Source organism: Colius striatus, chromosome 1 (genome assembly GCF_028858725.1).
Source record: "Colius striatus isolate bColStr4 chromosome 1, bColStr4.1.hap1, whole genome shotgun sequence".
Lineage (NCBI taxonomy): Eukaryota > Metazoa > Chordata > Aves > Coliiformes > Coliidae > Colius > Colius striatus.
The window spans coordinates 96,402,128-96,417,912 of NC_084759.1; the positions used below are offsets into that span (position 1 = coordinate 96,402,128).

Here is a 15,785-nt window from a genome sequence, read left to right on the forward strand (position 1 = left end):
TTTCAGGTATTAAAGAAAAAAAAAAGTTAATAAGAGTGTTTTCAAAATGCTTACTGTAAGTTTCCTTTGAAGGATGAGGGGTTTTTTCCAATAAGAAAGTGAGATATGCTGCTGCCTGGGATGATTGCTGAGAGCTGGCAGCTGGGGAGACCAGCACTGATACCTGCCGCTCCCTCTTCTCCTCTTCACTGGGGCCAGTGAGACCCAGTCAGATTTCCTCCGCCAGAGCAGGAAGAATGTGGGGAGGAGGAGGAGCCTTCCCCACAGCCAGCCAGACCCTGGTGGGACAGCCCTTGAGAGAGGAGCAAGTGAAACTGGCTTTAAGGGTTCAGGCACAGCCGAGCTTCTGAGGAGACTGTGGGACAAAAAAAAAGAATGCTTAACATGACCACTGAGGAAATGATTTTTAGAAAAGCCAGAGAAATAGCATCTTGTTTCTTTGATGTTTTTTTCCCTTTCTGTCCTTTGCACTCATTTGCCCTTTTTTTGGTGCAAAAGTTACGTGCATGAGGCAGAGGAGACTTTCCCATTGCAATTCTGAAATGGTGGAAGCTGGACTAAGCTTTTGTTTTTGTATGCAATGCTTCAAACCTCATTACTTCTTCAGAGGCCTGATCCAAAGCCCCTTGAATTAATTTTCTACTGATTTCACTAAGGCTTTTGGGCAAGTTGCTTGAGAGAGCTGTTATTTCTGCAGGCGGGACGCTTCCTGGATCGCTCGTGTGGTGGCTTGTTCCGTGTGAGACCGATACGCATAAGCTCCACAGCTTCCTTTTGAAGAAAAGGATGGTGTCAGCACTGTGGAAGGAGAAGCTTTTTTCTTCCACTGACAGACCTGAGATTTCTGCCCACCCTTGGCGCAGCCAGAAGCTGGGAGACTCTCAGGCAAGAAGCAATCGGCTACAGTTATCTATGGCAAAAAGGAGAGCATTTGTGTTGCTGTGTGTTGCAACAACCAACCCAGAGGCTGCTTAGAACAGCCCAGGTTTTGCGCAACAGGGACCAACAGAGACAAGAGTGACTTTCCTCTCCTAGCAAGCTGAGAGCAGCAGGGCTGGCGGAGGAATAAAGAAAGGAGCAGGGTGCAACAAAGCTAGATAGATGTTAACAGCACGTCACTTGTGTGCTGCACCAGCACAGCCGCTTTACAGTAGTACAAAGCTTTCTTCATGTGGCTACCGCTTACTCCAGCAAAACAGTGCTTTTGCTGGAAAAGCCTATTCTAAGCTTGTTTTTCTTTAGGAGGGGGGAAAAAAAAAGTGTTACTATAAGTCCTGTCACAGTTTTGCTCCTATAACTGTATTGCAGTGGCCTCTGCAGGCATAATCAGAAGTCACGTTCCATCAAATTTGTGACTGACGTAGTTCTGCTGGCAATTATTTGTAATGTAGAACTATGCAGAACTGGCCTCAATTTTGAGACTATGCTTAGATTCCTCTACTTCTCAGAGCTGTCTTTCCTCCTTTAATGTACAAGAGATAAGTTTTTGAGAAAGATCTTGTAGGAGTTGGTTGAAAACTGTAAATGATAAAGTGCAAAACATTGACTGTTTTTCCCCCCTTCCTCTTCTTTTCATGTAGGTATGTCAGCTCTGAAGAGTGGTGGGAAAAAACCAAGTAAACAAATGGAGGAGGAAACTGCATTTTAAATATTTTGATTTCTCTGTTGAGTGACTTGAAGGGATGTGCAGCCCTTCAATGCTGAGTGATAAGCTGCTCTTTTAAGACAGGAAGTCTGTCTCTGGTGGCAAAACATCCAAAGGTCACCAGAGCATCTGTAGGGCAGACTCAGTACTAGCCATCTCAAAACTTAAACAGTAAAGGCTTGAAACAGCACAAAGAATATTGCCTTCCAAAAAGAGGTGCAAAGGCTGGTGCAGCAATGCAAACCCAAGGAGTCTTTGTACACAATTGTAAAGGTGTCCTTTGCTTTTCTCTTTTCAGCCCTCTAAAGGGCTTGCCTTTAAAATTCCCCTTTAAAATGGCAGTAGTCTCTTCTTGGAGGTATACCTACTCCCTACAAAAAATAAATTCTGCCCTTGGTCTGTAGGACCAAAGCAAAGACCTTGGAGGTCTTCAAGACCTGCCTGGACATGTTCCTATGCGACCTAATCTAGGTGGACCTGCTTCTGCAGGGGAGTTGAACTAGATGATCTATAAAGGTCCCTTCCAACCCCTACCATTCTGTGATTCTATGATCAATGTGGAGATAAAGATTAGGTTGCAGCTGCTGGTAGAAGGCACGGGAGAGTCACCTCTTCTTGTGGTTTTGGCACAAGAAGGAGGAAATGTGACTGTCAAGAGGACTGAAATTTAGTCATCCTGATACTATTTTTAACACCTACTTGAGTAAAACTCACTTTATCTGGTAACACAGTGGGGACTCTGTGCATACAGACGAAAAAGGTACTGGGGAATTCTTGGGAAAGTGTGGTCTTTCCTGCAGCTTGGAGATTGCTCCAATTGTCAGACAAATGCCGTTCTTGTGAATGCAGGAACTGTTGTGAGCTCAGGTGGGTTGAATAATTCACTTGTAATGTGGGCAAAGGTGAATATAGTCAGTGTGTCTGCAAATACCCCACGTGTACATTTACTGGGATTTTTATTTTCATTTGGGCTGGGAATGATGCCACAGAAAATATCAGTAGCTTTCTCAGCTACTAAAATCATCTACCACTCTTTAAAGAGGAAATGTTATTTTCTTTTAGGACTATTTTGAGCCACATACCAACGTGAAACACTGAAATGATGGAATGACACTGCTGCTGAAAATACAAAGTGTTGTATAGATTTACCGTGTCTTTGTTTGATGGTGTGTCTGATGTTTCACCAACTTGGCATTTTTGAAGAGGTGCAGCTATTGTTTCATGAGGAGCTTGTATTTATAATGCATATTTTAGGATTCCTACAAAAATCCCATTTAATACTTCAGCACTGTGTAATGTTTCGTTTATGTGACTGTACCCCGTAATAACTGCTAAAGGGAAAAGAACATACTCTTATAAGTATTAAAGCAGAACATTTTATTAGTGACCTTCTTTTATAAAAAGGCACTGAACCAGAGCTGACAGTAAGCACTTTTCCACCAATGCTCTGCTTGTGCTACAGTTGGATAGTGTCTGTAGCACTCACTCTAATAAATAGCTCTATAGGGTGACTTTCCAGTAATGTTTCACTTCGGGCCAGGCAATCAGTTTTTCTTTCCTGGTGAGTGGTTTATTTGCTGAAATGTGGTTTATGAGTTTGGGACAGCTAAGAAACTCTGGAGCCAGTTATAAGCTGTGGAGGGCCACAGTCTAGTGATTCTGTGTTGTTGGGACTCTCAGGAGGGATGAGCAGATGAGTGACAGGATTCAAGGCTCTGAGTGATCACTACAACTACAAGTTTGACTTAAACTCAATGAAGTTATTTTCAACTGAAGATGTAATTTTCCAGATAGACTGATAAAATAGAGTGGCTTCCCCATCCTCACCCTTGCACATTTGCATGCACCCACATGCTGCTTTCTATCCTGTATCCAAGAGGATGTAACTCTTCCAGAACTAAGGAGGTCCAGATGAAAGACTTCTCTCTGGTGAGCCTAAAGTCTCCATTTTCCACCTCTCCTGTGGGAAGCACCTTCACAGGAGTCTTACTTGTGTTACTACAATATCAGATGTTCCCGAAACAGTTGTCCTCAGTTTGTGTTCTGATTAGTTGCTTATGTTTTTCATGTAATATTTTAATATTGAGATACTAAGAGAAAGTGAGAGCCCGGTGCTGGAAAATTCCCACGTAGGATTTGGAACATCTATCCTTGCTACTTCTCTGGCAATACTTCTTGAATCATTTTCAAAAGAAGAAGAAAACAAGCTCTTTTTGGCAGTCTGCTCTGTGGGATGACAGGAGCTCAAAGGTACAAGACCCACAGCTGGTTATGTGGCAGTGCTGGCGTCACATGAACTACAGGTAGCTTATGTGTGCCAGCAACAGTGTTTTACCTTTATTGACCATAGTTTACAAAGCCAGAGGAGAACTTGAACCAACTACTGTGCCTGCCAAACTATGGAGGATTAGAGCAGCAGCATCAATAAGTTACTTTTTTCATATTGCTGAGGAACAACTTGAGTTTTCACATCTTTTGAAAGGACATGCTCTCTCCCTTCATGCAACCTCAGTGCATGGATCCCAACAAGGCTGGTCAGTTCATGAAATCCAGGGCAGTAATCATCTCCTGGACAAGCCATCTGGACCTCTTTGCCACATGCTTGTGTCCCAGTTGTGTGCAGTTTTGCTATTCTAGAGGCAAAGTTGAATCTGTCTATGAGCAATTACCGTGCAAAACTTCTCTAGTCTTCAATCCTTTCCATTCAGGTGTGTCTTGAGAGAAAAAAATCACCCTGGCTTGCTCCTGTATTAACCTTTGCCACAGATGTCGAGGACTGTGCATGTTATTTCTGATGAGATCAATGTCTTCTGTGGCAGCATCCTCTCCTGCTGGGCAAGTCTATCTTGGTATATCTTTTGATTGTATTTGCTTTTTTTTTTTTGGTCATTTTTATCACATTGGGAGCTTACGATCCTCTGGGGTCAACACAAGACAAAAGGTCTCTTTGGTATTGTGACTTTTTCTAGATCTGTGTGATCAGCACAAGTCACTGGTACTTTCTTTCTTTGCATGTCACCATTGAAAACATGAATAAACCTAGTCCCTTGAGCCAGATAATTCTCCTTTCAGCACAACCTCTTTGCAAAGTTTCTCATGCATATCATAATTCCTATACCAGTTTTTGTCAAATTCAGTATAACTAGTAGTTTCCTGGAAAGATATCTTCTGTCTTTCCTAGAGAATGGATCATCCTGATGGAGAAAGTAATCAGAGTACCACAGCCTGTATTGCATTTTATTAAATTTCCCTTTCTTCCCATGTCATCCCCTGTTCTGTCTCTTAGATGTGCTCTCCAGCCTTGCCTGCTATTGAGGCCAGACAGGTGGGTATATCATTGCTGGGATCTCTTGTTCTCCAGTTCCAGGCAGGATCCTGATCTGCAGGTTTTAGTATTAAAAAATCTTGTCCATATCCCTGTGGTTGCTTGCACGACTTCCCTCATAGTTTTGAGATGCAGATTCTAGGCTCCTGCTGACTGGCACATTTTAAGCTCTTTGAATTTTGCTCCACAGATACCTCAGATGTGGTGATTCACATGTCTTGCTCCCCCATGAAAACGAAGACAAAGCATTCATTTTATTTTGAGGCCACATTCGAGAGCTGATGGGTTTTGGTTTTCCATCATGCAGCTATCTTAGCCTGACTTTTGATAATTTTGGCTTTTCCTTTCAAAAACATTTGCTGATAAGTCGTTTTCCTTTCTCTGTGGCAGGCCTCTGTGTTCCCTGCCCAGCTCCTCCTGGGTGGGGGCTCATCCCCTGAGCCCCGAGGGTGTCTTCCCCTGGGATTACCATCCCTCCTGGGTTTTTGCTCCTTCTTAATTAAAGGAGCAACACCCAACGTGTGGCCTTTAGTGTTGTGTGTTCCTCCCGCAGGGAAGAGCTATCAGCAAGAGCTTTGTCAGGAGATGTGATGTACGAGTTGTGACTAAAACCTGCAAACCCAGATAAACTCAACTGCGGTGCGAGTACATCTCTGCGATGGTGTTTCAGTGATCAGGTTCTGTCAAGACGTGCAAGATAAAATCTGAATGCTTAATTTAACTTTTGACAGTGCCAAGCTGGTACAGACCAGCCGAGTTTTGCATGAGTGTTTCCTTTTTTTCTACATGCTGGAGAAATGATGAGGGCTTATACTATGGTAATACCAGACTGAGAAACCTGCTCTGTTGCAGTTGATACCATCACACCAGGTGAAAACAGCAGCCATTTGGTCATATGCTTGCTTGCCTCTCCTCCCAAGCTCTGAATAAACAGTAGTTATAATCTCTAGTGTGGGGTTTTATGAAACAGGACTGCCTTTTCAGCTGGGGCTCCTTTTTGTTTCTCCCATCCTCTCTGGCAGCTCTGGTGGGAGTGCTCAGCAAAAACTGAGGCAGGTAGTCCTATTGGTAGTCTTACTTTATGGCCTGAGTGAACTGCTGTCTTGAGCTTCTTCACCTGGCCCTGCCCCTCCAGAACAACCCGGCTGTGGCATTGACAACACATCAGGCAGTAAGCTCTCTTGTTTTCGGGAAGCATGGGATGTTTAATGTGTGCTATCTGCTGGTTAAACGTGGCTTTCCTCCTTGGAGTCACTCAGTACCCTTTTAAATTGGGGATATGGCCATCTTGGGTCTTCTGGCAGTTGATGAGAGCACTATGTTCACACTTCCCAGAGAGGAAAAGGAGCTATGGGATGTCTCCCCATATTGCCCAGGGAGTGCAGGAGGCAGACTGCCAGGCAGGCATTGATCCACATTCTACAGTGCTGCAGCTCCTGACCTCTCCGTCCTAGCCCAGCACACCGGCCCTGGCAAACAATTTCAGTGAAGGCTGAATCTTGCAAGGTACTGACTTAAAAGTAGGAAATCACAAAGAGAGACAGTGGTACCAAAAATTCTGCAAGGCATACTATAAACTAAAAGGGCATCCTCGGCTTCAGTACTTTTCCTTATTATGCTTGTGACCTGATCGCAGAAGCTGTTGTTACTTTTACATCCTTTCTACTAATTATGTAGCATACCTTATAATACTTTCATACCTCAGTGAGATACCTCATTCTCTTGTCAGAGAGAGTGTGACCAAAATATGAAAGCTACTCTGACTGTGCATTTGCAAGAGTATAATTTGCTGCATGTTTTTCTGTAGACCACTGGAACCTCTCCTCAGTATTTCAGTTGGGGTATCTAAAATTAGATACCTGTCGTCGTATCTTAGGCACCATCTTAATGATCTGTGTGAGGTCTTTGGCGCTGCTTGAAAATCAGATTACTTACCTCTGTGCTTAAGTGAGGATATACACTAAAGGTTTCCTCTCCAATTCTCCCTCCCTCAATTGTTGGACTTAATTTTTTTCCCCAACATTTTAATCCTTCACATCCTGCCTCAGTGGCTCCCTGATCACTGAAGCCAAGGATATTAATTTTTATTGCCAGAGACTGTGGTGCTGGGTAGTTGTTCTGTGTGTGTCCTGCTCTGCTTCTCCCTCCTCCAGCTGTGCCCAATGTCAGCTGTGCCCTGAGTGCTGTGATGGATCCATTCGGGGTTCTGTCTCCTTAACTTTTTCTTGTCATTTTCCTGATAAAATGGGAGATTTTTTAATGCGTTTTGGCACATCCCCTCCTCATTGTGTATCAGCAGTTCTCTGCTCATTTGGCACAAGCAGAAAGTCCTTTTCAAGCAAAATGTAGTAACAATAATGTATAACCTAAAGGTAAATAGACAACCAGCACCTTATTTTTATTTCAGCTGCATTTTGTGCATTCTTTTTATTCTTTTAAGTAGCCCATAAATGCACATGCAGTCCTTGCAGCAACCTTTCTCTTTCTCATCCTCCATGGAGGCCAAGCAGGCTCCTTCTTCCCTGCAGCTCCCTCGAGGCTTAGCGCTGGCTGCAGCTCTCTGGAGTGGGTTATAAAGCCCTTCCACTTCCCAGCACACAGAGCGCAAGCTGCTCTTCGCCTGCCCCGCAGGCTCCAGGGAGTTGCCCTCCTGGCTTCCCATAGATTTGCTTATGTCTGATGATCTGAAATTAGAATCCTTCCCCTGCTTTGCCCTTTTCTGTAAACGTGTCAAACCTTGCAGATTTCCCGTAGGGAAGAAAAGGGGATTTTCCCACCATTAAAAATAAAATGGAAGAGAAGGGGAAAGACTTAAAACATGTTCAGATACTTGTAAAAATGATTAAAAAACAAACAAACCCGCAACCATGTCAATTATTCACATCCCCTCGTATAAATATAGAAACTCTGAAGAGGGGGCTTCCCCTGGGCTACCTGCTTCTCTGTGAAGTTATTACCAAAGCCCCACAGTGCTTCGTCAGTACCATGCTTCTGATTCTGTTTTCTTTACCTGTTATTTGGGAATGGTTGACTGTTGGCTATACGGAGGTTTTAGGTCTCCTGAGAGACCTTCATCCATCTCTCTCTTTTTGCCTTTTCTTCCCTCCCTTACAAGTTCTCATAGGTGTGGTGCTACAGCTGGAGGAACAAAGCTTCCCACATCTTTCCTTTATGAGTTCTTCACAAAGAGGACGTGGGTTTATTTTTCTTTCCCCTCCTCTTCATCTGGAGCAATCACCTAACATTGTTCTAACCATGACAGACACAAAGGTTGTGTTTTAGTGAGGCAGTTGCAAGGTGGTTTTGCAATTCCAGCTCAGCTGGCCAATACTTGTGGGTGTGTGGATGAATCCTCCAACCTTGACTGGATGGTCATCATAATCAGACTTCAGTTTCAGGAGTGGCTGTTGTCTTTGAAAGGTAGCATAAGCAGTGGTTGGCTTAAAATGATTTTTTTTTAACAAAAAATGCAAGGTTTCTACGGTATTTTTATATGGCGTAGAAATAAAACACAAAAAAGAGTATATTTGCCATTTATTTTCACTGTTTAAAAGTGAACCAGCTTTTGCAGTCCACTGGAGTTGTTCTTGCAGCTCGGTGTTGTGTATAGTTTCAATGACTGCATTGAGAATGGGGAAGCTTGGAGTGTTTCTGAATTACATTTCTGAACCTTTGGATGCACCTGTCATGGAAAGCCCTCTCAGACAAAGATCTGGGCATGGAGCAGCCTCTCTCCTTCCATCATCCATCCATCCATCCAACCATCCATCCAACCATCCATCCATCCATCCATCCATCCATCCATCCATCTCCTGTGGATTGCAGTATTTTGTTTTGCAGAGGGCCAGCTCAGGGATATGGGATGAGGGGAGCCAGAATTGTCAGGGTACCAGGACCCAGGAGCATACTGGAGTATTTGCCTTCTTCTCAGGGTAGGTTGATGATAGATTGATGTTGGCAGCCATTCACATTAGCTAGAGGTAATAGAGGATAACAAAATGTGGCCTCCAGTTACAAATAAAGGACCTGATTCTCCATTTCAGGAGACAGGATCGAACCCGGGAGTTACAATGATGTGGAATTGGGATTATGGGTGGTGAATTCAGCCCAGAGCTACTGATAATTATTAAATAGTTTCTGTAAGAAACGACTGCTGCTTTCTGTCTGTATCTGTACGTCCTGATGGTTTATGGTAGAATTACCGAGGACTTCTCAAAAGCTGAATGAAGATTAGCCTAATGACCAACTGATCTCACATCTGCAGTTGCATTTGTTATCAGAGAAAAATTATCCATCAAGAAAATAAAAACAGAATTGAAAGAGGACTATTGTCCTTCTAGACAACTTTTCATGTTCACTGGACAAAGGGATATACTTGCATACTAACTTTTCCATGCTGCTGTCCACAAGCAAAAAGAAAACAGATGTGCTATGTTTTTTCCCTGATCTCTTGGCATTACAGACTGCTCCCAGCATGTGAAAGTCAAACCTCTCTTTGCTATACCTAGAATCACAGGTAGCAGATGTGATGAATAACACGGTGCTCTTTTAATATATCCTGCTTCCTTACTATACATTCATTTAATCCATTCATGATGGTTTGCTATGAGCTTCCTCGGTTCGGATTGACTGAAGTTGCTGTGTGATGAGCCCTATGGGAAATCCTTGGCCTGATTTTTCAAGGCACTGTTTTGTGGCTATGAAATAAATACAGCTGTGCTACTTCCAAACCTTAAAAGAACAAGAGGAGTTGCATTGACGTATGTAGACATTGGCATACATGCATACAGGCAGCATAGATGTGTGTGTGTGTGTGTGTGTGTGTGTGTGTGTGTGCGCACATTTGCAGGAGTCAGTTCTGAGACAGAATATTTTGTCTTGAGCATAGAAGCTTGGAAATCCTGATTTGATATTTCTTTTTTAATGATATTAACTTCCATGTGTGAATGTTTGCAACTGTCCATCTACCATAAGAGCAATTACTGGTGAATTACTGGTGATCTAAATACATGGTCAGCTTCCCTTTTAGTCAGGCTTCCCTGATGAAGAGTCCACAGGAGCAAATGTGTCCTGTGTGGAGAAGGGCTCTGTGCTGGGAGGTAAGCCATTGGGCTGTGCTTGTGCTTACTTCTGCCTTTCCTCCTGATGGAGGAGCGAGGACATGCCCATTTGCCAGGACCTTGTTAGACAGCCTGCTTCAGCACTGCAGAGCCCCAGCAGTTCTGCTGCAGCACAGCCTGGGCTGCCAGGGAACTGGGAAGCATGGGGGCAAGGACTACTGATATTGATGTGTGCATTAATGGCAGACAAGTGGAAGTAAGAAAAGAAAATGTTCTTGAGTACTCTTGCTTGGTTTCATTTGAGATAGACTTCCCAAGTCGCAAAAGTTAATAAGGACAAACTTTTTCAGGAAAGAATCTGTGGCTAATGATAAATCCTCTCTTCTGGAGGACCCATACTCATCTGTTCATGGCAAAGGATATTTGCAGCCCCTCTGATGCACTGGAGTGAGGATTTGGATAATTTGGTATCCAGTTGTAAACATCCACTTCAGATCATCCTACCTTTTTAACAAATGGATGGAAGAAGAATAAGAATGAATTTTGTTGGAGGAGAACAATGTGGGGATGTTTTAGTTTGTTTCTTACAGAAGTGACCAGAGTTTGCTTCAGCCTGGAGTGGATTTTTCTGAGTTCTTCTCAAAGGCCTCTTCAGGATGGAAAATTTGATAAGATGCTTGGTTGCATCTATTTTTTTTCTTCTTTTGACCAAGTTTTCTGGTGCAGGAGCAGGCAGATCTGAAATAAGATGGTTGCAATTCCTTTTTCTTCGGAGGTGAGGAATGCACATTGTGGGGTTGCTTGGTGTACAGTGGATGCAGGTGGAAGCCTCTTGCCTCTAGGACCTTGTTTGTCAGCAAGATTCCCGTCTTGCAAATTATTGGCAGCTGGCATGGTAATGAGTCCATTTCAATATAAATGAGCTTCATTTTATTAATTTCTGCCAGCTTCTGAGCAATTCATGAACTGCTTTTCAGATCTCAACCAACAGCTTGGGGGAAGAGGGGGAGGTGGGGATTGGAGAGGGGAACATGAAGAAGGAGAAAGAAAATGAGAATGTTTTTAATTTAGAAAGGAGACAGTGACTCTCATCTCTTTTGAGAATCCAGCCAAGAGCGAGGATCACAATTTCCCCAATTTCAAGCAGCTCTAATAACATGAAGGGCATCAGTAATCTCATCCAAGGTTTTTGTTCCTCAAGACTTTTGGAAAAGTTTCTAACTCTCAAAACTCTGCGTGCAATCTTGATGTTTCTCTCACAGTGTTTGGCTGGGAGAAGAAGGAGTTGGGTGACTTGAGAATGCACTCAGCCCTCCACTGAGTTTGTAGTTCTTGATATCTCACAGGACTGGACCTTGATCTGATGTACTTGCAAGGCAGCTTGCCAGTGATATCAGGCCAAGAAAGGGCCAGGTTTTGATACACAAGTCTGTGCATGTGTGTGACTTGAGGACTATTATGAAGACTTGTTTTAGGTCTAAATAAATGCAGGCTGGTCTCATGTGTCTGCACCTTAGTGAATACAATTAACCTGACAATCCTTTCACCGTGCTCAAAAATGTATGTTAATGCTCTGCCCTACTGTCTGATTTGCCCTTGAAAAATGTTAATGAAATCTCTGTTTGGATAGCTGCCCTTTTTGTAAATTAGACAGCCTGCACAGAGAAATTGCCTCAAAGGTCTTACAGTTTCAGGCCTGTTCCCTGGGCAGTTGGGTCCCTTCTTGCTGCCAGAAGTTAAATTCAGGTTTATTGAAAAGTGCCTTTCTAGGTAGTTGTCTTCAGGCATGTTTTTGGACCCAAGGTTTTCTAGTCCTGCCTGAGACAGACTGTCCTCAGCAGGAGCATGTTAATGTTTATGGGGATTTTTATTGTACAAAGTGGTGGGAAGTGAAACTCTCCACGTTCTGTAGTTTGGGCTGACGGTGCTTGACTGTGTTTTTCATTTAGTCTGCTATCATCAGATGTCATCATTTAAATTTAAGCACAGCATTCACATGCTGTTTTGCACAGCATTTCTTAGGTAAGTGATGACAACGGGACCTGGCAGAAGACATCCTCGTGTGTAGCTATTCCTTTGTCTGATTTTCTTGTTTGTTTTTTTGTCTCCCCTCTTTCTCCCCAGGTTTTTGGCATGTAGTCATAGACTCTGACGTGAGAGTAATGGAGTCGCTGAGTGGCAGGTGCTGACAGCTTCTGCAGTCCCAGTAACTGTTCATTTTGGTATCATTTGCAATTCTATACCTCTAAATGCCACATCTCTCTGGGGGAAGGTTGCGCTGGATACCAGTACTGCCTTGGAAGGTACATGCGTGTCCATATATTTTTCTTTAGGAGTTTGCTGTGTTGTGTAATGGTTCGGGGAGGGGAAAGAATAGATAAGCTGCATGTGGTTTATGGCTAAGCCCATTTAGCAATACAAAGGCATTTTGAATGGCTATCAAGCAGCTACCCATGACATCCCTTCCTCTGCTCTCCTCCTCCTACTTGTATTGCCTGCAGGGCCTTTTTGGAGTCCATCTTGTGCTTCAACTTATGTGAAATTGGCTTAGAAAAAAGAAATGGCTGGTTAAAAGGTTCTGATTTGAAAACAATTAAATATACAGCTGGAGTTTCCGAGAAACTCAAAGGCTTAGTGTGGAATTTCAACCTCTCTCTCTTGCCCTTTTGAAAAAGCACATTTTAATTACAATAAAATGTGTATGTTCACACTTGGTTATTAGTCTTGTACATTTTTCTATATGATTCTTGTGAGTTCAGTAAAAATCTTTGTTGTTGGCTGGGAGATTCTAGCAAAAGTTTATTTCTGTAGGCTCATTGCTCACTGTGGATTTAATCATTGTTCCGATTCTCACAGCCTTCAAGCTCTGCTCCAGGAGAAAAATACAGATTTGTCACCGAGGCCTCCCACTAGAATCTAATTTTAAATTTGCAATCTGTTGTCTTGCAAGGTGCTTCAAATTTGGTTGGAAAGTTAATATATTTCAGATTTTCTTCTGGAAACTAATGGCCCTACTTTTTGCAAGTTTGAGAGTTAGTAACTTTGGTTTAATTGGAATTAGTATTTGGGTCTTGTAATTATTTTAAGAAATGTTTAATACTGGGGTAAGGGAAGAGAAAGGAAACTACTGCTTTCAAATATAATTGTATTCTTTGAGGGGGATCATGATCAGTGGTCATCTAGAATGTGATCATCTTTATGTGTAATCATATCATCTAAGACTCATCCAGCAAAAACTCAGCAGTTCAGCTAGAGGTCAGCCTGCTTGTTTAGGGTAAAAGATGTAGGGAACACTTTTTTCCCAAAGCTTTGCGGCAGAGTTGTGTTCTCTCTGCTGATATCATAATGTTGATATCAGTTGTAAGTTTTGGTTTAAAAAAAAAAGACACGGCTCAAACCCCTGTACTGTCTCTTGATGTGCAAACTGTCTAAAAAATTACCTTCCTGGTCCCTTGAAGACTTCCACAATTTTGACATTTTCCCTGCTTTGAACCAGGAAAGAACAGATCTTCTGGGACAGACAGCCCTTTCCTAAAGCAGCTGATAGCTCGATGGTTAGGCCGCTTCTTGAAGATGTGGAGGAACAAGTTGCCACCCTTCGTTTTCCTGATTTGGGCTGCAGATATGTATCTCAGTCTTCTGCAAGCAACTGAGTCACTGAGCTGGTGCCTTATTCAGGAGACGTGCCTGTCTCCCTGCCTCAATCTTCCAATCTCTCCCTCTTGGAGTGGAAGAGCCTTTCACCAAAAGCAGTCTATTCCCATGAAAGTTTGGGGTTTTGATGAATTAACATTTTCTGCTGAAAAAATTCCAACTCATACTGCTTGCACGTGGTCTGTGTGCGCTGATCTGTGCTAGCTTTGGAGAATAATTCAGAACAGATTGTTGACACGTCACAATCCTTGGTTGAGCACGACAGGCCTGTTTAAAGCATCAAGGCCCATCACACTTGATTTATGTCATATCCTGGTGGTACCTTGATAGGTCTTTAATGATCACCTTTGGATTCGTTGGGTGAATTAACAAGGGGAGCCTTTGTCCTACCGATGTTTGTATGCAACTCCCATTAACATTACTCATTTTCTTAATATGATACAGATATTTTTCATTGAGTGTGCTAAATTCAGTTAAGCCTTAGACAGGCAGCATCTGGCAGTCGTAGCTGGAGCAGTTTAAGACATTTCTGCCCCAGGGTGTCTGCCGCTGCCTCTGGGAGAGGGAGGCTGGGGCACCCGCTTCTGCTAGCTGAGGATGCAGGCATCTGCTTCAGTGTGAATTCAGTTTCAGAGCTGCCTTTCCACATCTGCCTGAGCTGACCTAACATCTCACTGCTGCCAAAAAAGGGGGGAAGTGCCACTCGCTGTCCCCTCTTCCGTGGCTCCTGTGTCACCCTCCAGCCATTCTGCCTTGTCCTTGCCTCACCGTGTCCCCAGATGGGCACCCTTGTGCATGCCTCTGGCATGTGCCAGTTCAATTCACTATCTCAGCAAAAATAAACTAATAATATCATTCTTTTTTTTTTTTTTTCCCCTGTATTTATTTTCTGCTCTTTTAATGGAATTGGCTGCATGAGCACCTGGATTAGTTCAGAGTAGCTGGTGGAAATGCTTAGCCAGAAATGCAGAGGGGGGCAAAAATGGGAATGAGAAGGTAGAAAGGGGATCCCTTCCAGAGGGAACCATTGATCTCAGGCACCCCACAAGAGATGACCCTCAGCTTGACCTGGTGGGGTTGACTGTCCTTACCCAAGGCAGGCTCAGCTTGTAGTCCTGCATCTCTCAGCGGAGGTGACTCTGCCAGGTGACAAGCCCCAGGGGTGGGCTGATGTTTTGTTGCTGCGGCTAGATCAGCTGTACCACGTCTGCTTGCAGCCCTCTTGCACCCATGCAAACCTGCAATGTAATGCTGGGGAAGTGAGTGGGATGAGGGTAGAGCCTTTTCTTGGACTCAGGAGTGAGAAATCGGCTAACCGGGGATAGATAGCTGTCTGTGGAATTTGAAAACGACTCCTCACCTAGAGCGCCAATCCACTGAATTAAAAAGGGACAGCTCTTTACTTTGAAGTCTGACACTTCTTGTCAGTATCTAGCAGATACTTCTCATTGTGTGAAATCACTCAGTAAACATTCCTGTCCGTCTGTAGAGGAAAGACTTTCCTCCTTCCATGAGAGGGATTCTAGTGTTGTTTCCTCACGGGCTGCAGCTTGAGCTGCTTCTCCTTTCCCTTCCAAATCATTTGTGATTCTGTTACTTTTTGGCTGGTTCAAGTTTTGCCTAGTGTGCATGGAGGCAATTTTGAGGTGGTGGCACAGGACTACTTTCTGTACTTGCGCTGCTTGGCATTTTCTTCAGCAAGAGTGCCTCACTGTGTGGTGTGTGGGGGACGCTCCTGCCTTTCGGCTGCTCTGTTTCTGAAGGTAAAGAGCCACTCTTCAATCATTCAGGGTTTCAAGAGGACTTTAAAAACTACTCTTTCTCCTTAGATAAATGGGGATAAATGGCTGCATGCTCTGCAGTTTGTGGAAATACTATTGCATGAAAGGGTGGCTAGCAAGAATCTCAGGATCGACGGGGCTAAAAACGTTGCTCTGTGAGGTTTTCTTTTGCAAGATGGAGAGCATTGAGGTCTGGGTTTAGAGATCAATGTGGAAGACAAAGTGCAGTTTTTGTACTTTAAAAAGTTTTAGAAGTAAAAGCTAGCTGATGTGTTTTTCCATCCAGTCTGTATCAAAGGGATGTAGCTTTTAAGGAATAA

General features: G+C 43.4%; 1 protein-coding gene across 13 annotated transcripts in view; it reads left to right on the forward strand.

Moving 5' to 3' along the window:
- Positions 1-15,785, forward strand: part of TIAM1 (TIAM Rac1 associated GEF 1) — a 201,480-nt gene that overhangs the window by 99,856 nt on the left and 85,839 nt on the right. For 4 of the 13 annotated variants that reach the window (XM_062002063.1, XM_062002054.1, XM_062002072.1 and 1 more), the window contains one exon: positions 12,155-12,333. The exons of the other annotated variants lie outside the window; for them this stretch is intronic. The gene's annotated coding sequence lies outside the window, so the exon portion shown is untranslated. The remainder of the gene's footprint in view (positions 1-12,154; positions 12,334-15,785) is intronic. 13 annotated transcript variants of the gene reach the window in all.